The 24,611-nt window shown below is 44.7% G+C and overlaps 1 protein-coding gene across 9 annotated transcripts in view; it reads left to right on the top strand.

The window, feature by feature from the left end:
• Positions 1–2,245: 2,245 nt before the first annotated feature.
• The window catches only part of MBNL2 (muscleblind like splicing regulator 2), a 146,134-nt gene continuing 123,768 nt past the window's right edge, over positions 2,246–24,611 (top strand). For all 9 annotated transcript variants that reach the window (XM_034758244.1, XM_034758245.1, XM_034758242.1 and 6 more), the window contains exon 1: positions 2,246–2,373. The gene's annotated coding sequence lies outside the window, so the exon portion shown is untranslated. The remainder of the gene's footprint in view (positions 2,374–24,611) is intronic.

Raw genomic sequence — 24,611 nt, 5'->3', positions numbered from 1 at the left:
TTACTATCTCTCTAAAAGATATCCTGTGGCTCAACCAGACATAATGGGCTTGATGTTGAGTTCAGTGGGTGAGGTTCTTTTGCCTTGGTTATGCAGATCAGATTATCTTAAATGGTCCCTTTGGGGTTTAAAATCTATTAATCAAAATGCAAGAAGCAGATTTCTCTATATGTTAAATGATGAATGTCAAATCTAGTTTTATGTTTTGAAAAATTCTTATACCAAAATTCAAGAAATCAGTCACTCCGAATAATTTTTTTGCAAATATATTTTTAGAGTTATTGCCAGAAATGCATCAACAACAGATGGGTTGGACCTCACCCACCCCCCCTCCTGGCTTGTAAGCAAATTTAATGCTTCATGCATATAACTTATGAAAAATGGCATCTCAGAAACATGGACAAAAGGAGTGTGCAGTCTTGTTTCCTAGTTCTGTGATATTCCACAGAATTATCAGCAGTTGACGGTTTGCTAAGCCTTTATTCTGCCAGCCTTACATTTAGTTCCATGTGTGGGTTTTTTGCTGAAGAAAGAAATTAGTAAAATTACTAATAGTACTTGCTGGTAATGAAAGCTGAACGGAGTCCAATATAATCTACTGTGTGCAGAGGCTCATAGTTTCTGGAAGAATCTCATTCTGAGCTGAAGCTTTCCATGCTTGATTTGAGAAAAATCTCTTCAATCATCAAGTTATCTGATAGCCTGGTCAACCCTAGTATGTTGAAAATGGCAGTTACACCTCAACTGTATAAATCTGCATAGCTCCAATGACTTCAATGGATCTGTGCTGACTTATACCAACTTGCCTGTAACATGTAAATAAATAGTTCTTAATGAGGAAGGTTCACTTATATTTTGAGGCAAGGGTGGCGGGAAGAGACTGCATGCCTGCACTAACATAGACCTTGTTGTGATCTGGGATATGATGCTGAGGAGACTGCAAGGGCTGTGGCAGCTGGCCTTTTGCCAACATCTTTTTGTGGTGAAGGTTTGGTCTACTGGTCTACATTCATCTTATGCCCAAGTTAGTAAAATCAGTACAACCCTCTTGTATGGAACTCTTAAAGTTATTTGTAAGAATGTCCACACAAGGGGGTTGGTTGCATGGTGCACAAACTGTGGAGGATATCACTATGGTGTCTCCTACAAACCCTTCAAAACCGGTGCCTTCAAAACTGCTTTTTACCACTAGGTAAAATATTAATGACACTACTAGCATTCCCCATTCTAAGTATCTGGTCTTAGTGGTAGCAATCTGATTAAACAAATAAAGAGTAAAAGTATTTCATATTTGCCCTGTTTTCTCAAATTTACTACATATAATTTTTCAAAGTGGAAGACTATTTTGCACAAAACTGCTTTAGAGAAAGATGGGTTATTTTAAGAAAGCAAGAAGCAAAATTAATGAACCATACTCTAATAGCAATAAGCCTTATGACAGTGTGCATTAATAGCCTATTGGTGCATTTCATAGGTGGCAGAACCTGCATGCCAAAACCCTACTGACTTATACCCTGGAGAGGCTTATTGCTATTTTAACAGTAAGTTGCTTTTTTGCAGTGACTTCACTTTCCCCCCATTTTAAAGAAGAAGAATAAAAGGGTGTTTGTCATTGGGTGGATTTTACAGTCTTGCTTGGTCTCAATCCCTGTAGTTACTACATACTGGGAGTACTTCCCACTTCTTGCTCAACTTGGCCCCCATACTGCCACCGATCCCGGTTTCAGTGGGACTACTCAGGATAATAAAGGTAAACACGCGTGTGTTTCCAGGATCAGGGCCCAAGTGGTGAAGGGTGTGCTTGGGTACTGTAGGCACAGGATGGATGATGAGTGGCCAGTGAGGTCGGAACTACAGACCCAGGGAAGAGCGCAGGTGAGAAATAGTTGAAGGGAGCTGTGTCGTGGTCCTTCCCCTCCCCGCCCCCGCGAGGTTTGGGTCAGGTTGGGTGGGAGCCCCGCACCAGGGTATGCAGGGGCGGTGGCAGGGCGCTGGGGAGTGCCCCCTGGAGGCGGGGCGGTGGGTGGGTGATGGGGAAGCACGTCCTGGGGGGGGCTGGGGAGCACACTCTCGAGGCGGGGCGGATGCAGCCTGTGCGAGTCCCTGGGGGGTGGGCGGCATGTTTGAGGGGTGCAGGGCAGGAGACGCAGTGTCGCTTTGGGGGAGGGAGGCGGAGTCACCGGGGGAGCTGCACCCTCCCCTCCGCGCACAGGGCGGGGTGGCCAGGCCCGGCCCAGCCTGGAGGCGCGTCGCTGGCGTGTGTGGAGCCGCCCCCGCCCGAGCAGCGAGCCGCGGCGGGAGAGAGGCGACAGCTCGCTCCGCGGTCGCCGGGCGGACACAGCCAGGGCCCCGCCGAGGTGCCGCCGCCAGCAGGTCAGAGGCGCCGCGGGTGGGGGCGGGCTGCATTAGTGGGGCATGGCCAGGGGGAGGCGCGGGTGGGTGCCGTGCGCGGGGGCAGCGAGGCGCCCAGGGGCTGGGGACGAGGGCACCGGCAGACGGGCCCGCAGCGCGCCGCGGGGCTGAACTGGTCCCCGGGTGCCGGGGCGGCTTTTTGTTCGCTTCGTTTGGGTGCCTGCGCTTGTTTGTCGCTCTGGCTCTGACGAGGCGTTGGGGCTCAGGTAGCGCTGCGAAACCCCACCCACCCCAGGCTCCGCTTTGCCTCCTGCGGCTCCCACGCTCCAGACGGGGAGACGCTGTCGGGCTTGCTGGGCTTCCGAATGACAACAAGGCAAGCGTGTGTCAGCTCTGCACCTGTGCAGGAAACTCGTGTCGGGAGGGAGGTTGACCCAGGGCCCTTCTCCAGCGCGTCCCCACCCCAGTGAGGAGTTACGGCTGAAGAGCGCTAAGTTGCCCTGCTTTGTTGACATGGGCAAGTACTTATCCTTAAACTTTGGTGTGTTTCCCACTTCTGTTCTAAGAACTTGGGCTGCCCCAGAGGTGGAAACCATTGAGACTGGAAGTTCTCTTTTAGTTACACAGGAGCTTCATGCTCTTCCTCCAAATGGGGAGAACTCTGCTTACTCCCTGTTATATGTGGTTCAGTGGCAATTGATAGTGCTGTTAACTCAGCATTTGGCACATTGCGCGTGGTAAAAAGTAGCAGTGAACAGAACTAATGTTTTTGTTTCTTCTGGAAGAGAAGATCTCTGATTAAGGCCTTGTTTACGTTAGCATTTTTCTTCAAATTTCTCACCATTGCAGTTCTGCTGCTGGCAGTAGTGGCTAGGTGGGCTTATGCAGAGTTCTTTTCAGAAGCCACTGGCACGTCTTAACTCATCTAGACTTGCCGTAATTAGCGTTAGACAATACTGTGGCTGAAACATCAGTGGCCTGTCTGTACTAGCTCTTCCTTTACGGCTACTGTACCTCTGGTAGAGCTGTGCTGGTGGGAGCGAAACAGTGGGAAGTTTGAATAAAAATGCTAGTTTGTAGTCACACCCTGAGAAACAGTGGGGAAAACACTTAAGTACCCCCCTCTTTTGCCAATTTATGTGCAGAAAGTCTGTAGATAGATAATGTTGATTAGAAGGTGTCTTTTCACTTTTAAAAAAAAAAATCTTTATTTTCAGTCAGTTTCTGTTTTGAGATGTTTTGTCTGTCAGTTTTAGACCTGTTCTACTCCTGACCACAAGTACAAATAACATCAATAATAATGCATACTATATTTGAAACAGCATGACCTACCTTGAGATATACTTTGTTTAACTGTAATGTGAAACCATGCAGGGATAATCTAACTAGTGAGACTGTTTATGGTAGTCGTTTCAAATTGCTGTATTTTGAAAGTAATACAGAATTATAATTAGTAGAATGTAATTTTTTTCTTAAATATATGTGACTCAGCTTGTAACTTTAAAACACTGTTCATACCATGGTGTGTGGATTAAAAAAATCCTTTTGATCCTCATTACCTATGGTTCTTGCATTGGGTTTTCTGACACTCAATGTGTATTTGAACACCGAAGTGTCATCCAGGGGATACTGCCCTTGAAGAATGGTCTCAAGCATTGCTGTGCCAGGCTGATAGAAAACCTCTTTTACACCTGCTCTTAAAATGTGTTGACACTGGAGAGAGAAAAAATGTTCAGCATCAGCACTTCCAGTTTTGGAAACTATAGTGTAGACTGGGCGTCCGGCGTGGTGGTAAAAATATCTGCACACAGTCTGCCGTTCAGCTCGCATGTGCTGGCATTGGTGCTTGAAAAACTCAGTTTTTCTTAGTATTGTTCAGTGCCAGGTTGGCATGTGATTGAAGGATAAGAGAGCACCTAGTGGGACAAGAGTCGTTCTCTTCCTCTTCGATGATTACCATGAATACCTTGGTTTGCTTCTATTATTCCAGGCTACTGGTATACAAGACTATTGTGTTTCAGCCACTGGCACTCACTACTGGTTATGTAGACCCTGATCCTGTATGTAGCTATAGGTGGCCTGACCCCTTGATTTCACTGCAGCTCTCCACAGGTGCATGGGTCTGCCTATGTAGAGCAGCTTGCAGCTTCAGGGCCACAGAATGGTCTGGCAGCCTGCTTGTTTTGCTATATTAGCATTGGTCTCCTCATGAGTGGAATGGCTGTGTGTGCAGCCTGACAGGTTGTACATTTGTAGGCCCAGCTGGGCTATTATGTGTGTAATCTCAACATAGTTTTCCTTCTGAAGTTTAATTCCTCTCTTCATCATCACAGTCTTTTTTTCTTTCTTCACCTATTTTTAAAGTCAAGCAGACAATTGGGACAATCTGTCACAATCTGAAATGTTTGGGATTAAAGTGCTAGAAGTGGCATATGATTCATTATCTTCTTAACGTTTGGCTTTTATAGAATGAAGCCTGTAATGCTGAGACGGTTTGAAAAAAAGTCTACTTATTGGTAAATCTTAGACGAAATTCCTGTCTACTACTACATCCAACCTCTTTCTGTAACTTTTTTGTACTTCTCTGCTGATTGGATAGTCTCTAGAATGGAGTTGTTTGGGCTGTAAATTTGGAATGAATTAGTTCAAAGGAAGAAAATATTCTTTTTACGCTGGCAGAGGAAGCTACTGCTGTTAAAAGTGAGATTATCACTTCAACAGTCTCTGAATCCAAGTGCTTAAGTGACTTCCAGCAGTTCACTGGTGTGACTTTCTTTAAAACATCATCAGCAAACATATATTTCTTGAATGGTTCACCCTTAGTTCTGTTTGTTATAGTTGGCATTATGGAGGGATGATTGCTGGATGTCCATGACGTAGCCAACTTCTCTTCTTCAGCAGTTAAGGTTTGACCCTGGTACCGAGTATTGAGAATATTTGCAAGAAAATGAGCTGGAGATAGTGCTTGTCTCTCTCTTTTTTTTTTAATGCTTATAATTTAACTCTGTCATTGCATATTTTCTCTTTTTTAAGATCTCACTCAGTTCCTTCTAAATTTCAACAGCATCAGCAATAAAGCAGCTATTTCCCTGCATTTTGTTCAAGGCTACAGAAATAGGCTTCAGGGTACTCAGCATGTGTTTAACATTTCTCTTAAGGCCAGTGTTGAGAGCTTTGGCTATGATAGTGCCATCTATTTTTTCATGATTTTGTTCACAAACTGTTGTCAGATTAGGCCAGTTCTTGATATAGTGCTCAAAACAGTCCACTACTGAGTTCTATCACGTTTTGTGGGAGAGTTAGCTGGTTCCTCCCACTTTTTTCAGAACAGCTGCTGCAAAGTGGTTGTTTCGCAAGTATTTTGTAATTTCAACAGCGTTAGCCTTTATTTCTGGAACACTGAAGTCTTTGGCGAGGAGGTGCATCAAATGAGCACAGATACTGTATGTTATTAGCTCGGGACTCTCTTCTAAATAATTTCTTCACATCTTGGATACATTTGCAGCATTGTCTGTGACCAAGCTGCGTACTAGACATTTGAATTTTTTTTCACGGTTTGTTATAGCTTTTACTGCTACTTCTTGTAGCAGTGTGCATTCGGCTATGTGCATTTCCTGATGTATCAATTGTTTCTGTAAGGAAGACCTTCCCTTCTTCTATTGTCACACAAGCACATAAACAGGATCATTGTGGACATTGCTCCACCCATCAAGACTCAGGTTAACAATTACCCTCTAGACCAGGGGTTGGCAACCTTTCAGAAATGTTGTGCCGAGTCTTCATTTATTCACTCTAATTTAAGGTTTCGTGTGCCAGTAATACAATTTAACGTTTTTAGAAGGTCTCTTTCTACAAGACTATATTACATAACTAAACTATTGTTGTATGTAAAGTAAATAAGATTTTTAAAATGTTTAAGAAGCTTCATTTGAAATTAAATTAAAATGCAGAGCCCCCCAGACCGATGGCCAGGACCTGGGCAGTGTGAGTGCCACTGAAAATCAGCTCGCATGCCGCCTTCGGCACGTGTGCCATAGGTTGCCTACCCCTGCTCTAGACCTTTTGCACACTGCTCAATTTCTCTTTCATACACTTTATCCAGCAATTTGCCTGCAACATCCGCTCTGTTGGGTGGACTGTATCCTGTTCTTAATGACTGAACCGTATTAATAAAGTGTGGGTTCTCAATCATATGGAAAGGAGAGTTTGTTGCATAAACAACCGGGCAATTTTTTCATCAATTACCTCTTTTTGTAATCTGCTGGTTCTTATCACAAACTTATCTATGGTTGTTTCTGGATGATGGAGTTTTTTTTTTTCTTTTTGCTACAGGTGATATACTGTGGCTATGTGACATATATGATGTGACTGAAACACTATCATTGGCAGATAACTCTGAAACTATAGAAAATGATGGTGATTTTGAAGATGGATAGTCTTCAGAATCCTGTATGTTGAGGATGGAGTCTCCTAAACAAAATAAGTCAATGCAGTTATTTAATTATTATTACTTATTGCATTCAGTGACATGCAGTACTGCTTTAAAGGTGAAATTGTAAAAGGAAGATCTGCCTATTTCAGCTATTTATTTTTTATCACAACTGCATCTAAAATGATAGTACCATAGAGTAACAACTGTATTTTTTGCTCAAACATGAGAATTCAAGAATAGTCCAGAAGGACGACAGGCAGTCCTTAAGAAAGAAGTATGAAATAAAAATGTTTACCAACCTGAAGATCCTGCATGTTCAGATATGTTCCTTTCATCATCTTCAACGCAGCTTCCTCCTGAGAAGGAACACTTCTCATGATGTTGTTTTATTTGGGCAACCAGGCCTTACATTTCTTTGTTGTGCTGTTTGCATATTGTGTGCATGCCTGTCTTACCCCCAGGTAGAGGAACTTCATTAAAATATTCCCAAACTGAGTCTCTTTTATGGCCTGCTGCCATTGTAGGTTTTCCCTTGTAGTGAGAGAATGGTATGGTAGATCTCAAATCAATGAAGGCTACACGCAGAAAGACCTCAAGCCTTGTGGAATATGCTGCTCAAACATCAGGGGGGTAACCGTGTTAGTCTGAATCTGTAAAAAGCAACAGAGGGTCTTGTGGCACCTTTAAGACTAACAGATAGAAGTGAGATTCTTACCCACGAAAGCTTATGCTCCCAATACTTCTGTTAGTCTTAAAGGTGCCACAGGACCCTCTGTTGCTGCTCAAACAGTTTCATTTTTGTTTCTACTGCCTGTCCCTCCCTTCTCACATTTATCTCCAGACTTCTCCTTGTCCAGATCAATTCCACCCTCAACAATCTTCTATTCATTGAACTTTTTGAAACTTTTCACTTTAGAAAGATGTAAGGGATTGAGTCTGTGTACACAAATTTGCAGAGGGACAATAGGGTTGAGGTCTGTTATTTCTCACCTCTATATATTATTTATTTTAAAACTTTTTTGCTGTTAGCAAGCATGTTATCTCTGGAGACACAAATCCACAGTTTAAGAACTACAAAACTAAGCATCTCTGATAGTGCTCAGTCTAGAAGATATCGAGTCCCATTGGGTAGATAGAAAGATTATTTTGGTTAAATCTATACAGAAGCCCCTGGAGCCCCATAAAGTTGGGTCCCTAATCCATGAACTATTATAACTCATTTACAAAATTTTTCTTAAACATTATATGAATATATTGTCTCATACTATAGAATTAGAATTTATAATCCCTATTCCATGATGAGATATCTTTAAGATATAATGTATCTTAATTAAAACTATCTTTAGATAGGTTTTTTTCCTCGAAAAGCATTTTATCAAAAAAATCCGATTGAAATAAAATAAATCTATTTTTTTTTAAATAATTGATTTTTATCCACCATGGCCTCCTTGCCCCCTCTCTGCTTAGTGCTGCAAACTCAGCTGTTGGGAGGAATTCATTTCTAAGGCCATGGCTATACTTGCAGATGTAGAGCGCTGTGAATTAAACCCGCTTTCGGAGAGCGCAGTAGGGAAAGTGCTGCAGTCTGTCCACACTGATAGCTGCTTGCGCACTTGCGTGGCCACATTTGCGGCACTTGCAGTGGCATTGGGAGCGGTGCATTATGGGCAGCTATCCCAGCATGCAAGTGACTGCAATGTGCTTTTCAAGTGGGGGTGGTATGGAGTGTGACAGGGAGTATGTTGTGTGTATGTGGGGGGGAGAGAGAGTGGGTTTTTGGGGGGCTGAGAGCATGTCAGCATGCTGTCTTGTAACTTCAGACAGCAGGAGACCCCTCCCCCCCGCCTCTTTCACACACAGCATTCCACGCTAATCTGTCTCGGAGCACACTTATCTGTTTCGGAGCAGATAAGCAGCCGTCTGTCAGAAACGGAGCTTTCAGATGGCATATCCGCATTCCTACAGCATGTTCAAAACAATGAGAAGAGTGGCCACTTAAGTCAAGGGGATTATGGGATGTTTCCGGAGACTGATCAGAGCGCAGTAATGCAACACCTTGTCCACACTGGCGCTGCAGTGCTCCAGCGGGGGTGCAGCAAACATTATTCCACTCGCCGAGGTGGAGTACCAGCAGCGCTGCGGCCGCGGAGTCTACGTGCCTTGCCAGTGTGGATGGGTAGTGAGCTAGTGTGCCCGGGGCTCCTTTATTCTGCTGTAATTTGCCAAGCCCTAAGACTCCTCTTCACTGGAGGGGGGGAGTAAACAACAAAGTCTTTTGTCCTCTTTAATGTTCCACTCTAGTACATCTGGTGTCAATGTCCCATCCTTGTGGGGAAGCACATGACACCTTCTGTTGGAGATCAGCATTTCACAGTAGTTAATGTTTCTTTCCTGTCTGGTGATTTATAGTTACTGGGGGTCACAATGCAAACACTCAAATATTACCTTATAATATGGGATACAGATGTTAGAAGTGAGATTAATACATGCAGCAATTTACAAGCATTCCATAAATTCCTAAGCATTAAATGCATTCTTAGGCCTAGTCTACACTATGACTTTAATTCGGATTTAGCAGCGTTAAATCGAATTAACCCTGCACCCGTCCACACAACGAAGCCATTTATTTAGAAATAAAGGGCTCTTTAAATTGATTCCTGTACTCCACCCCGACGAGCGGAGTAGCGCCAAAATCGATATTGTCATTTCGAATTAGGGTTAGTTTGGCCGCAATTCGATGATATTGGCCTCCGGGAGCTGTCCCACAGTGCACCATTGTGACCGCTCTGGACAGCAATCTGAACTCGGATGCACTGGCCAGGTAGACAGGAAAAGCCCCGCGAACATTTGAATTTCATTTCCTGTTTGCCCAGCGTGGAGAGCACAGGTGACCACAGATAGCTCAGCTCATCAGCACAGGTAACCATGCAGGCCGATAATCGAAAAAGAGCACCAGCATGGACCGTACGGGAGATACTGGATCTGATCGCTATATGGGGAAAGGATTCAGTGCTAGCAGAACTTTGTTCGAAAAGACGAAATGCCAAAACTTTTGAAAAAATCTCCAAGGGCATGATGGAGAGAGACCACAATAGGGACTCAGATCAGTGCCGCGTGAAAGTCAAGGAGCTAAGACAAGCCTATCAAAAAACAAAGGAGGCAAATAGTCGCTCCGGGTCAGAGCCGCGGACATGCCGCTTCTATGCCGAGCTTCATGCAATTCTAGGGGGGGCCGCCACCACTACCCCACCTCTGACTGTGGATTCCGAGGTGGGGATAATCTCATCAGCTACACCTGAGGATTCTGCGGACGGGGAAGAGGAGGAGGAGGAGGACGAGCTTGCGGAGAGCACCCAGCACTCCGTTTTCCCGAACAGCCAGGATCTTTTTCTCAGCCTGACTGAAGTACCCTCCCAAGCCAGTATCCAAGACCATGACCCCATGGAAGGGACCTCAGGTGAGTTTACCTTTTAAAATATAAAACTTGCTTTTAAAGCAAGCGTTTTTTAATGATTACTTTGCCCTGAGGACTTGGGATGCATTCGCAGCCAGTACAGCTACTGGAAAAGTCCGTTAACGTGTCTGGGGATGGAGCGGAAATCCTCCAGGGACATCTCCATGAAGCTCTCCTGGAGGTACTCCAAAAGCCTTGTGTGACGGAGCAGGGAGCAGGGCAGATTTGACCTGGGAATGTTGCAGGGGGGTTGCAGTGGGGATGTGGGACTTCCCTTGAAGGAAGCTACCTGAGCTGTAACCTGAGCCAGGAATGGGGGTGGGGAGAATTAACACCTTCTGCCCGGGAGACTGAACAAAGGAGAGGAGCAGCGGGAGGGGTTTGGAGTTTAGTTTCGGTTGGGGCTGGGTGGTGCAACGCAGGGAACCCCCAAGCTGGGGTCTAAGCTCCCTGAACCTCCCAGAGGGACCTAATTGAGGGGGTCTGGTCGTACCTACACGCTCTGCTTGAGACTGTGTTCCTGTCCTTAAATAAACCTTCTGCTTTACTGGCTGGCTGAGAGTCGCAGTGAATCTCGGGAAGAGGGGTGCAGGGCCCTAACTCCCCCACAATCCGCAACACCTTGCCACAAGGTTTCTGGGCAGTGCAGCCTTATTCCGTCCTCCATGGTAGGACACTTGACCACGCCATGCTTGCAGCAAGTAATCTGGTATCATTGCATGACAAAGCCTGGCAGCGTATGGTCCCGGTGTTTGCTGGCATTCAAGCAACATCCGTTCTTTATCTCGCTGTGTAATCCTCAGGAGAGTGATATCGCTCATGGTAACCTGGTTGAAATATGGGAATTTAATTAAGGGGACAGAGGTGGCCGTTCCTACTGGGCTGTTTGCCTGTGGCTGAAAAGAAATCCTTCCCTGCAGTCAGCCAAGCGCGCGGGGGGGGGAATTGGCCCTGAACTTTTTGCGTTTGGCTAGCAGGGATATTCCCTGTTACCAGCCACGCGGTGGGGGGAGGGGTACAGTGATCATCCCAGATAATTCATGGCGGGAGGGGAAGTGGGGGGGTTAGTTTGGTTTCTGCAGGGATCTTCCCTGATACCAGCCACGCAGTGGGGGGAGGGATAAAGCGATCATTCCAGAGAATTGGATGGGGGGGGTTAGTTTGTTTGCTGCTGCTGAAGGTTAACAGGAAAACCGCAGCAGTCAACGGGCTTTGCTTGGTATGTGGGAAAGGAGGGCGCAGAAGCCGAAAGACAATGGCTTACCATGGCCGCATGCAAGCTCAATTCTGTTGCCCAGACCTGCGTCTGTGATCTCTAACACCAAAGCCACAGGCACTCAATATTAAGATGGAAAATGCGACCTTGTACTGGAATCAAGTGCTATGTAATGTGAATAGTGTTGTTCACTATGAAAGAGTATAAGCATTGTTCTGTGAAATGTATCATTTAAAAAACTTCTCTCCTTTTTTTCAACCCTCCCTCCAGCAGCTGTAAATTTTTCAAGCCTCCCTCCTCCGTCCCGAAGGCTATCTCAGATAAGGCGGCGGAGGAAGAGGACGCGAGACGAGATGTTCATGGAAATAATGGAATGCACCTGCAATGAAAGAGCTTATTTGATTGAGTGGAAGGACACGATATCTAAATTTAAGAAAGATGCCAGTGAACGTGAGGTCATGAGGGACGTGAGAGGTGGCAGGCTGCAACGCTGGGGCTGTTTGCGTGAGCAAACAGATGTGCTCCGGCATCTGGTGGAGCTTCAGGAACGGCAGCAGGATAACAGACTGCCGCTGCACCCGCTGTATAACCTCCCTCCCCCATCACCATGTTCCATAGCCTCCTCACCCAGACGTGTAAGAACACGGGGGGGGGGAGGGGAGGCTCCGTGCACCCTCCCACTCCACCCCAGTGGACAGCCCAACCAAAAGGCTGTCATTATATTGAATTTTTTCAGTGGCTTTTACTTCCCTCCTATCCTCCTCCCAAACCTCACCCAGATTACCTTGTCGGTTCTCTCCCTATGTTTATAATCAATTAATAAAGAATACATGATTTTTAAACGATAGTGACTTTATATCCTTTGAAAGCAAGCTGGGGGAAGGGGGAGGGTGGGTCCCTTATACAGAATGAGTCAATAAAGTGTGTGGGTTTTCATGAAGGAGAAACAAACAGAAATTTCACACTAGCCTGGCCAGTCATGAAACTGGTTTTCAAAGCTTCTCTGATGCACAGCGCTTCCTGGTGTGCTCTTCTAATCGCCCTGGTGTCTGGCTGCGCGTAATCAGCAACCAGGCGATTTGCCTCAGCCTCCCACCCCGCCATAAAGGTCTCCCCCTTACTTTCACAGAGATTGTGGAGCACACAGCAAGCAGAAATAACAATGGGGATATTGGTTTGGCTGAGATCTGAGCGAGTCAATAACGATCGCCAGAGACCTTTTAAACGGCCAAATGCACATTCTACCACCATTCTGCACTTGCTCAGCCTGTAGTTGAACAGCTCCTGACTCCTGTCCAGGCTGCCTGTGTATGGCTTCATCAGCCATGGCATTAAGGGGTAGGCTGGGTCCCCAAGAATAACTATTGGCATTTCAACATCCCCAACGATCATTTTCTGGTCCGGGAAGTAAGTCCCTTGCTGCAGCCATTTAAACAGATTAGTATTCCTGAAGACGCGAGCGTCATGAACACTTCCCGGCCAGCCCACGTTGATGTTGGTGAAACGTCCCTTGTGATCCACAAATGCTTGCAGCACCATTGAAAAGTACCACTTGCAGTTTATGTACTGGGTACCCTGGTGCTCTGGTGCCAAGATAGGGATATGGGTTCCATCTATCGCCCCACCACAGTTAGGGAATCCCATTGCAGCAAAGCCATCCACTATGACCTGCACATTTCCCAGAGTCACTACCTTTCGTAGCAGCACCTCAGTGATTGCTTTGGCTACTTGCATCACAGCAGCCCCCACAGTAGATTTGTCCACTCCAAATTGATTCCCGACTGACCGGTAGCTGTCTGGTGTTGCAAGCTTCCACAGGCTATTGCCACTCGCTTCTCAACTGTGAGGGGTGCTCTCATCTTGGTATTCTGGCGCTTCAGGGCAGGGGAAAGCAAGTCACAAAGTTCCATGAAAGTGCCCTTACGCATGCAAAAGTTTCGCAGCCACTGGGAATTGTCCCACACCTGCAACACTATGTGGTCCCACCAGTCTGTGCTTGTTTCCGGGCCCAGAATCGGCGTTCCATGGCTATAACCTGCCCCATTAACAGCATGATCTCCAAAGCACTGGGTCCCGCGGTTTGATAGAATTCCATGTCCATATCCTCATCACTCGCGCTGCCGTAGCCTACTCCTCACTGCCTGGTTTTGCAGGTTCTGGTTCAGCATAAACTGCACGATAACGCGTGAGGTGTTTACAGTGTTCATGATTGCTGTCTTGAGCTGAGCGGGCTCCATGCTTGCCGTGGTATGGCATCTGCACTATTCACCTAGGAAAAAGGCGCGAAATGGTTGTCTGCCGTTGCTTCCCTGGAGAGGGGGGAGGATATACCCAGAACCACCCATGACAGTGTTTTTGGCCCCATCAGGCATTGGGATCTCAACCCAGAATTCCAGTGGGTGGAGGAGACTGCGGGAACTATGGGATAGCTACCCACAGTGCAGTGCTCCAGAAATCGACGCTAGCCCCGGTACATGGACGCACACCACCGAATTAATGTGCTTAGTGTGGCCGCATACATTCGACTTCATACAATCTGTTTCCAAAATTCGAATTATATAAATTCGGATTAATCCTGTAGTGTAGACATACCCTTATAGTTAAAATAGGTATTAGAATTATACCAAGACACAGATGAGCCACATTGGTTCCAACAACGTATTTGTCGTGTTCAGTGGAGAGGACCTTGGCATAAGTTGGCATGTGGTCTGCCAGCATCACATGTACAGTCTGATTTTATTTTAGGTTAGACATGTTCTTTCATTAACTGCCACCATGGCCTCATTCATTAATACCTTGATTGTGTATATTAACTGCTTCTAAGCCAACCTCTCTGCTTGCTGAGGAAAGTCTGTCAGTGCCTGTTGGGACACTACTAGAGTGTTTCAGAATCAAGAGACCTTGCAGCAGAATTTGGGTCCAAACTAACCTGCCTAGAAAAACTCAGAGCCTTGCACATAGGTATTAAATCTGTAAAGTATCTTATCAGAGTAGAACCCCACTTAAATCTTTCTTTAAATGATTCCTACAACACCATAATCATTTTTACTACTCTTCTCTGAATTGTTTCCAGTTTGTTGATAGCTTTTTGATGCTGAAGTACTCAGAGAAGATGTGAATGCAGTAGTCAATAGCAGAGATGAAAATAACGTGGAAGCTGTTTTTTCAACACTGGTAGACCCCCAGCTGCGCCTACTCTCCCCATCCCCCTGATATCAGTTTAAATTGTGCTTGTGTGTATTTTTTTCTACAGTATATAAAAATAAAACTTTCGCACTCTTCTTATTAGCTACTTTTATAATACCTTTTTCACAAGAGCGTCATGTAGTATCTTAGTGAAACCACTTAGATGTGTGTGTAATTTTTACATGCTTCCAGTGGTAAGTCATAGAGGTCTGATTCTGATCTGTTGATGTTAGATATTGTGAAGGGCACCCTAGAAACACCTAAGCAGCATATATATGTGATCAAGATAAAGCTGTGAATTTTGTCTCTCCCAACTTTAGCAGTTTTTTTGTTTGCTATGGTGGTTTGGTGTATGTGCATATGTAATCCTTCATCTTTCCTTATTGCAGAAAAGCTTTTGCAAAATGTTGAGTCTTGTAGTGTACTCTGAAAACTGTCATGCTTAGACTCTGCCTTATTCACTTCAGTAGATTTTCCATGGTTGAGTGTTCCTGACCCAGCATGCCTTATTTGTGTCTTTCAAGAGCTTCACCTTTGGCAGCAGGATTGTCCCAGAGGAGTGCAGCTCAGTAGATAGGTGACTTCTCATGTAGACTGGTCCCAGCACGTTGACTGTCTTAAACATTAAGACAGATTGGTACTAGGAGTTGAAGAGTGCACAGCATCAGTGTGATATGTTCTTTAGAGCTTTCAGCTAAGGAGGTGGGTGGTTGCATTCTAAACAAGTTAGACTTCCTGTATAGCCTTCACTTTCAGCCCGATTCATTGGGTTACAATAGTTAGTGTCTTGATTAGCTTCTTGGTGTTGCTCTTCTCACTAGCAACACTTAATATTTGTTTTCAAGTTGAGCTAATGACCTTTTCTTGAGAGATTTTCTCTGGTAGGCACTCTTAATAACCTTGTGACTCTGTCTGCTGAGATGATATAAAAGCAGTATTGTCAGAATGTTCTTGACAATGGTGTCTGTTGCATCTCAACTTTACTATTCTATATATGTTCTTGTATATCACTCATCACCATAGTATCTGAATGCCTTCCAGCAATGCATTGAACAACATGACTAACATCCATCATATGTTTCTTCTCTCATCCTCTTCTTAGGGGAGAAATGTGTGCAGTGGAGTGTCTTGTTTCGGTAGGTATTTAAAAAAATACACAGCAACATGTACATGTTTTTATTATTTGTTTTAGAGAAATGCACCTTACACTTGGAGCAGAAGCTGGTGAGGTTTGTGATGGTCCTTAGTTCCTGGGGTAGTCTTAGGGAGGGGGCCGTAATGAGGTGATGGTCTGACAGTGTCCAATGGAGGGGGTGGGATTTAGTGTTCTCAGTATTGACATCTACACTGAAGATCAGGTCCAGGGTATGACCTGTGAAAGTCCTGTATCTTATAACTATCAAAGTGCTTTTTTCTCAGAGGTAGCTATCAGGTTGTTAGAAGGGGACATCCAAATTAGTGGCCCCAGCCATTGATGAGGAATTCTATTTAATTAATTAAATTTATTTTTAGGGAGAATGGAAGAAGCAGAAAATATAGAGGAGGTAGAAAACAAAATGTAGGGAAGGAAAGGGTTAGGAAATAGAGCCCATACATTTGGAGAACTCCGTTGAGGGGGTAAATCTCTCTTTTGTAATCCTAACAGGTAGTGAATGAAGTATTGCATGAATTTTGACTCTAAGATACAGTTTTTCATAATATACGTTTTGGTAGCGGTGGAATTAAATCTTAGGCCACATCTACACTACCACTTATGGAAAAAACACCCCCGCTCAGCGACATAAATTTCACTGGCATATGTGGTAGTGTGCACAGTGCTATGTCAGCGGGACATAGCTACTACCGCTCGTTGGGGAGTGGTTTAATTACGTTGATGGGAGAGTTCTTCTCCGTCGGCATAGAGTGGCTACATGAGAGACCTTACAGCAGGACAGCTGCACTGATAAAGTTATCCCATTGTAAGGTCTCTAGTGTAGACATAGCCTTAGTATAAACTATATGGGCCATACTGTCATCACAGATGTAGCTATCCCAGGTCTGCTGCTTGTACTGCTGACGTTATATTGACTCTACTTCCTTGGTCTTTGTAGCTTTTACTTTACTTCTTTGGTGCAAAACATTCCTGTTGTTTGTGCAGAGTCATCTCTTATCTATTGGTAGGTCTGCACTTATGACAGAGTGTAGAATACCAATGCTGCAAACCCAGCCAGCACAGATATAAATAGCAGCATAGATGATGAGGCACTGCTTAGTCCAGGGGTAGGCAACCTATGGCACGCATGCCAAAGGCGGCACACGAGCTGATTTTCAGTGGCACTCACACTGTCCGGGTCCTGGCCACTGGTCCGGGAGGCTCTGCATTTTAATTTAATTTTAAATGAATGTTTAAATCTTAAACATTTTAAAAACCTTATTTACTTTACATACAACAATAGTTTAGTTATAAGACTTATAGAAAGAGACCTTCTAAAAAGGTTAAAATGTATTACTGGCACGCGAAACCTTAAATTAGAGTGAATAAATGAACACTCGGCACACCACTTCTGAAAGGTTGCCGACCCCTAGCTTACTCCAATAGTGCCGTAGATGCCAGAACCCTACGGGTGTACCCCCTACTCTGCTCTGTACATGCCCAGGCAGTGCTGCTCAGGTCTACGCTGCTATTTTTAGCGATGTCCTGGAGACATTCCAAAATTAACACCTAGTTTATTTAAATGAAGGTAATTCATAACCTCCATTGCAGGCAAATACTGCTCTCTCTGCATAGCCTTGGGGGCCATCATGTAGAATCAACATGATTTTTGCTTCCCAAGATGTGGAGCTGGAATTGGGGAGCCTATGCAGCAGATACACATGCTCTGAAAACTAAAGGGATCTTATGGTGTACAGCTAAGGGGATTTTAGGGGTGGGAGCCAGCAGATCCTCCTGTTAGATGGATTCATCAGGTTTTTTTCTTCCTGTATCTGGTTTGAATAGAAGCAGAGGGCTGAGGCGAAGGTGGTTTTCAGGAAGAACCTCTCACTATACAACTCTGTTGTTCAGTAGGGTGAGGATCCGGAATATAGACAGTTCACACCTTTGCATTGTTTTCAGATGTCCGTCTGTCAACCTGTCGTGGAACAGGGTAACACTCACAATAAGCTCATATTCAGCTGAGGCAGCATCAGGCTTATTCCGAGAACACAACACAGCACCTAATGGGTAAGGAGCAGCTTTTGTGTTGAGCAGACACTGAGTGGCACTAGATAAATTCTTACATATCAGGTATGGAATGGCCTCTTGTGGGCAACACCCAATATGGGGTGAGCTATACCAATTCAATTACAAACCCTGCACTGGCTGTGTGAGTTCCTTACAGGACCCAGGAAGACAACATTACGGGCTTCTCTATAGGGGGATTTAGTTTGTACTGAGTTGGCGGACAGTAGGTGGTGCACAATATATAGGCATGCTAATAGGGCGTACCTAGGAAAGCTGTACTCTCTTTCAGTTTGCATCATTGTGTACACACAGCAGGGGCTTGGTGTGCACTAAGCATGCAGCATTTCGAGAGGGTATCCGCAAAATGCTTTACTTTGCTACTGAGCTCTGTGCATTCTGGGTTTTTTTTCTCACTGTGTGTTGTGGGATAATGTAATGGAGGTCAATGAAACTCTGAGATTTGGGGTCAAACTCCAAAAAATCCACTCTCTGTCTCATACTTCCTGCCTTTTTGGGTTGGCTAGTACCATTTTTGAATTGCTGTCATGGAGAAATAGATGACTGGGGCTATTGTCATGCAGGTGTGTGCTGCCATGCAGAAGGTACTGTTTCACTGGTTTATGAAGTTTGGTAATGCACAGGAGATTGACTGCTTTTCATGGATGGAGTTCCCAAATTGTATTGGGGTAATCGATGAGACACATGTGTGCCTATCATTTGCCCCCACATTTGGCTTCGGAGTTTATAACCAGACAGGGGTATTTCTCCATGGTGCTCCAAGGCCTGGCTGACCACTGCAGCAGGTTTACAAACCTAAACGTAGGGTAGTTGGCAAAGGTCCACGATGCTAGGATCTTTCGGAATTCACGCTTGTTTACCTTAATGCATAATGGATAGTTTGCTCCCAGGATCACTATGGATATTAATGGTGTGGAGATTGCTCTGGTTATCTGGGGAGACCAGTTTATCCTCTGTTTTTGTAGCTAATAAAGTAATTTACAGACCACGGAGACAGAAGGCAGTAATGATCGTGTGCATAGTTGCAGAATGACAGCGGAATGGGCATTTGGCCATCTGAACGCAAGGCAGTACTGTCTTATGGCTAGACATAAATTTATGGTACAACAAAGTTTTCCCTAAGGTTATATCTCTGTGTTGTATTTTTGCATAGTATTTGTGAGAGTAAGGGGGAGAGTCTTAACAGTGGGTGGGAGGCTGAGGAGTGCAGAGCCTTGTTTGGTGGTATGAGCAGCCATCAAGGCTTCCGCCAGAAAGCATAAACCACTACGGCAATTCTGTTAGGGGTGTCTTGTTCTTTCTTTTTCAGGCCCCAGGCTCAAATGTGGAAATGTATGTCCAGCACTTATCCCGGTTGTGGGGTTGGTGCTGGGAGCAGTGTTGGATCGTGAGCATTGGAGTTGCTTTCATTGGTCGCAGAAGTAGCATGTTGTTGCACTGTGTATCTTGTGTCTGTGCTTTTGTACTTCTGTAAAAACCTATGAGTTGCGAACATTTGTTTCTTGTTTCATGCCCTGCAGAGTCTTTGTGACTTTTTAATGTTTTTATTGCACAAGTGATGCCGGCACATAACAGCCAAAATAATACTTGGAAAATGTTACAAATTTGCTCATCGTGATTGTAACAACATGAAACACAGCTTTAATGTGAAGAAGTCTGAAATTCAAATAAAGAATGATGGAGGGGGGCAGCACACAACAATGGGTGGGAGGCACGCTCCTGTTCTCAGGTGAGTGAATGTCTTACTTTTGCTGGTTCATGTTTTTCTGGAGTTGGGGCTCAAAGTTGCCAAGTGCATTGTATGGCTTGAATGTACTGGGCTCCCATGTTTTGATGTTCACACTTCTCTGTGATGGTACTGGGAAGGGGACTGACCTCTGCAGGAGTACAGCCGTGGGGCTACAGCAGGGAACGACTGCTGGTGTTCCCAATACGCTGTATTATCCAGGGGCTTCAGAACATGGCTCAGTCCTAATTGAGGGCACTTCATTTACTGAGGGCCTAATAGCAGCATGTGTTCCAGCAGAGCATTGTGCCTGTGCATTGCCTCTGGAAATTACTTTTTTTATGCCCCTGTCTTTCTCTATGATATTTCTGGTTATAGCAGCGCTGTCCCAAGCTGCTTAATTTCTGTCTCTGGATAGTTGCCAGTCTTTCTCCCGCTCAGATTTAAAAAACACCATCCAGCTCTCTGTAGTTCTCTAGTTTTTTTTTGAGCCTGTAAGAAGGGCTCCAAACATCTCACTCTTAGACTTCTATTTCTTCCCCTTCAGGTTGGACAGCTGTTCAGCTGTTGATAAAGGCCCTGTCCTGGAGGGTGTTGCTGCTGGAGGTCCCGGGGGAGTAGAGAAAAAAGCAAGTGGTTATTGTTCATATTACAACTATTTTCATAGAAGTAATCATAGCATTTTTTTAGTCCTCTGTTTCTGAATTCCATTCCCTGAGGCTCATCCCAGATTTGGGGAAACCTCAGACGGTAAGTGGCGTGTGAATGGGGGCAAGATTGAGATGTTCCTGGTTTGGGTCTCCAGTTATTATATGGGGTCTGAGAGGTTAATGGGGGGCAGGATAGTAGTCCCCTCTGTATCCCCGTTAGATTGTCCTGATTCCCAATGACAGAGAGGCAGAGAATGGTCTTATTCAGAAAGGTAAAAAGGGCAGACCCAGTGAGAGATGCTGTGAAGTTACCTAGATGGACTCCCCCACCCCACCCCTCCATAAAGCTGCAGGAGCAGAAGGAGTTGTGAGCTATGCCAAGGGTGGTGCAGCTGTCCCACAGAATGTCCGTATTAAAGTCGAGCAATTTCTCAGTCTTATATTCTGTTTAATGTCCCCTGCAGACATTCAGAAAGTTCAGAGAAAATAGCCTGGGTTCTGCACTGATTATTTGAAACCTTTACTGCTCCCAGGTCTTTCCCCTTCCTCCCCCCCCCCCCCCCCATGAAATATGTAACCTGATGAAAAGCCATTAAGAGCTGCCTGGCTATGCTACTCCTAACCTAAATGTCTTTTCCTGTACAAATCCCTGTAACAGGTTGTTTGTACCTGAGCAGGGAGCAGTAGCCTGAATGCCCACACCTAGTATACCTCATGTAAGCTGTGAATACTAACTAAACTTTTTTTCCTGTAACAGCTGTCTCAATAAACATTTGAATTTCACACAACTAAATAGTATCATTATGGAATGTTCTGTGGGAAGGCAGGGGAGGGGAAGTAGAGGCTGTCTGAGCCTGCACCTTGCAAGTTTTGAGCATGTGAATGGAGTTAGGAGTGGGGGGACGTGATGCAGCATTTGCCAGGAAGGAACGATGTGGGGAGGGAGAAAGAAATTAATAGATGGGAGTGGATGGATTTGAAAACAGATAACGGACAACAGGGCTTCAGCACAAGATAAAAGCTGATTGCCTGGCTGGTCCAGCCGCCATTTTGAAATTGTGTTGCGGGAGGGGTTGGGGCAGTATGACGGCGAATAGCGTTGGGTGAGGGAGGGAGGGGATGGAGATTTGGGAAGGTTTCTAGCTCACATCTATCAATAATGGCAGCGGCCACGAGGCACCTGGCACTGAAGTTAACAGCACTATAGCATAATAATAAATTGAAGATAGGTCCCCTCAATAGGATCTTCCTCCTGTGTCCTGGGCTGGATTTGGGTCTGGGAATTGGGCGGCTGTGAGTTCCGAAGAGAGCTTGGCTGTTCGGGGAGATCTCTTCACTGTCCCACTCGTCATCTGCAAGGGCCCTAGTGTCCTAGGTGGTGGAAGTGGTGGAATACCACTGTTCACAAGGGCCCAGGGTTCTGTTGTGGTGTTCCAGCAAAAACTCCTGCCCAATTGCCTATAGCATAGACTAGTTACACGCACGCCACTAGGCTTTTTGTTATCCCTTATGTTTTTCGAGCGTTCACTCTTTATACGGCACTGGTAGGCATTCTAGCTGTGACCCTTCTCAGGCATCAGCTTTGAGATCCCCACAAAACGTTTCTTATTGTGGTGGTCGGTCACAAGAGTTGCCTGCACAGTTTCTTGTTCTCAGATAGCGAGGAGATTAAGGATCTCACCATGGCTCCAAGAGACTGCTCGAGGCATATTGTAAGACTGCTGGAGTAATATCACTATAATGCTGTTATGCTGACATATTTGAATCCTGGAGCAAATGGGCCAATTCTGGTCCCATGCCAGTTTTTATACATCTGGTCAACTTGACTCTGGAGTAGTGGAGGCTACACATATAATCAAGTCAGTCACGGACACCCACAAAAGCAGTGTAGGATAGCCGTTGGAGTACTGCCAAAGTAGTGAGGAAGAAGAATAATGTGCACATGAGTTAGTGCAGATTTACTTTTCAATTCACATCAAATTTAGTATAGTTTGAAAGAAGACTCCAGAATTTGCACTGAGTAGGAAGTTAGTGCACTTTAAAGGTTTGCATTGTGTGGATGCAAGCATTTTCAATCAGCACAAACTCAAATTAGCATGGACTAAACCCCCTCTGTAGACAAGTGCTACAATGATTGATTTACATTCAGTACACATTTGAAAGGTTTTCTTCTCAACCTTACAGGCTACAAACATGGGGTTTTTTTTGTTATTTTTAAGAAAGTTTTGGTTATGCATTATTTGTGTTAGAGTAGCACTCAGAGTCCTCAACCAGATTGTTCCTCATTGTGCAGGGTACTATACAAACATTGGGATAATGTGCCAGCTAATGAGGGAACTTTTCTACTCACCATTGGTAAATGCATTTGTCAAGCCCTGGCTCACTGATTTACTGTTTACATGGCTGTCTTAAATAGTATTTGTACTTCTGTGTGATTCATTGTGAGTCATAAAATGTGCAACAGCTGAAGCTAGCTAAGAATTTTTGTTTTGCATTTAACTAGATGGCATAGCACTAAAGAAAACAGGACTGTGGTTGGAAGGGTCTTTTCTGAAATGAGTAAAGAAATATAATTCATGTTTGCTCTCAATTTTAATAACTCTTAAGGATTAATTTTTAGACTGATGGTTTATTGAATTGTAAACAGCATTTTCAGTTGTCTCAAAGAAAATGAGAATTGTTTTCCAAATCACAGCTCTCGTATAAATCTATTAATAGACCCTACATTTGTTATTTTAAAGGGTTTGTTGTGTATTATCTATCTTACATTAACTTCTTCAGTGAGAAATTAGTTGTCCTGCAAAAATTCTCCTTTTACAATTAATTTTGTAGCAAACCAGAGAGTTGTCGAACAGCTTGGAAGATAAAGAGAGTGCACAAATACAATGACTAAGTTTTAGTCAGTTATGTTGAATATGCAGTTCCATACTTAAAGGAACACTCACAGTTTAATAATCATGAGCAAGATTTTCAGCTGAAGTAAATGGACACAATCTATATTTCAGAAATATGGGGCCAGATCCCAACCTGGTATAAATTGATAGTGGAACTATACCGATTTACATCAGCTAAGAATTTAATCCCATATTTTAAAAATATAAGTGTTCTTATCAACATTATAATATTTTCAGTTATTAAGTGAAACTTCAGAACACAAGTTTGTTTTTCACTTGTTCTTCCCCACCCCAGTCCTTATCCCAGGTGTATTCTCCTTTGTAACCCAGTCCCAGTTTCCGCTCCTCAGGCTTCTTGACACAGTCTCTTCCCACCTACTCCCTGTCTTATTGCCTAGCCAGTTGCAGTTCCCACCTCCCTTCTGGGTCTGTCTAAATCTCAGCCCTTTGCCCCTTCCCTGGGTCCTTGTTGCAATCTCTTTGCCCAGGCAGCTCTATACTGCCCTGCCCTCCCCCCCGCCACCACACCACACACTCAGGATCTCAGTTCTTCCCCTCCATCTTTCATTCCCCAGTCCTCAGGCTCCCTCTCCCCCACCCCGCCCATGGCTGCTTGACCCACTTGACTCCTTCATTCCACCATATCTGCTTTGGCTCTTGTTCCCTCAGTATTCACAGGCACCTTCTTCCTTCACATTGCCTAGGTGCCAGCAAGAGAGTCAATGAGAGTACAGAAGGGAGAGTCTCTTCACCCTAGCCCTGAACAGCAATTGCAGGGAAAGTTCTGAGCGCCTGTATACCCAGACTGGAACATGCTGAATTGAGCTATGGAGATGGCACGTGTGCAGTACAGTCACATACAGAAGATGTAGCATGCAAATTTGGGCAGGTGTTCTTTGCAACAGCAAAAGATACATCCGTGGTACAAAGGTCAGTTGCCCGCCAAATGTCTTTGTCCAAAGTATAGGGATGCTAGACCTTCTCAACAAAATGGCGTAAGGATTTTTTTAACATGGCAAAACATGTTTTCCCCTAAATTTGTTCTTAGAAATGGCTGACCCATTTTGGCCGAAACATTTCAAAAAACAAACAAATGAAACCAAACAAACGGGGTGGGGGTGGGGGGACAAAACAACCCACTACAGCCTGAGGCAGATGCTCAGGATGGAGAATTTCAGCTCAACTTGTTAAAGTTTGGCACTGTTACAAGAATCTGAAAACATGGTCATGTAACAGGCGGTGCTGCTAGCTCCATCTATAACATAGGCTATCTCCAGTAACTGCACAAACTTGTTGGATTCAACTGGTTGCGGAGGTGGGTCTCAAAGAGGTACCTGGATGTGGAGAGAATATATGGCCTGTGAACCAGTTTGGGAAGGATGTTCTAGTTGCAGGGGTTATTGTGAAAGAACATGGGGAGATGCATATGGGGAAAGAGAATAAACAGGACTTCAAAGCTTTCGTCATTGACTGAATGTAGG

This window comes from Trachemys scripta, chromosome 1 (genome assembly GCF_013100865.1).
Source record: "Trachemys scripta elegans isolate TJP31775 chromosome 1, CAS_Tse_1.0, whole genome shotgun sequence".
Taxonomy (NCBI): Eukaryota; Metazoa; Chordata; order Testudines; family Emydidae; genus Trachemys; species Trachemys scripta.
Note: the sequence above shows the minus strand (reverse complement) of the source record. Positions and strands in the feature narration are given on the sequence as shown.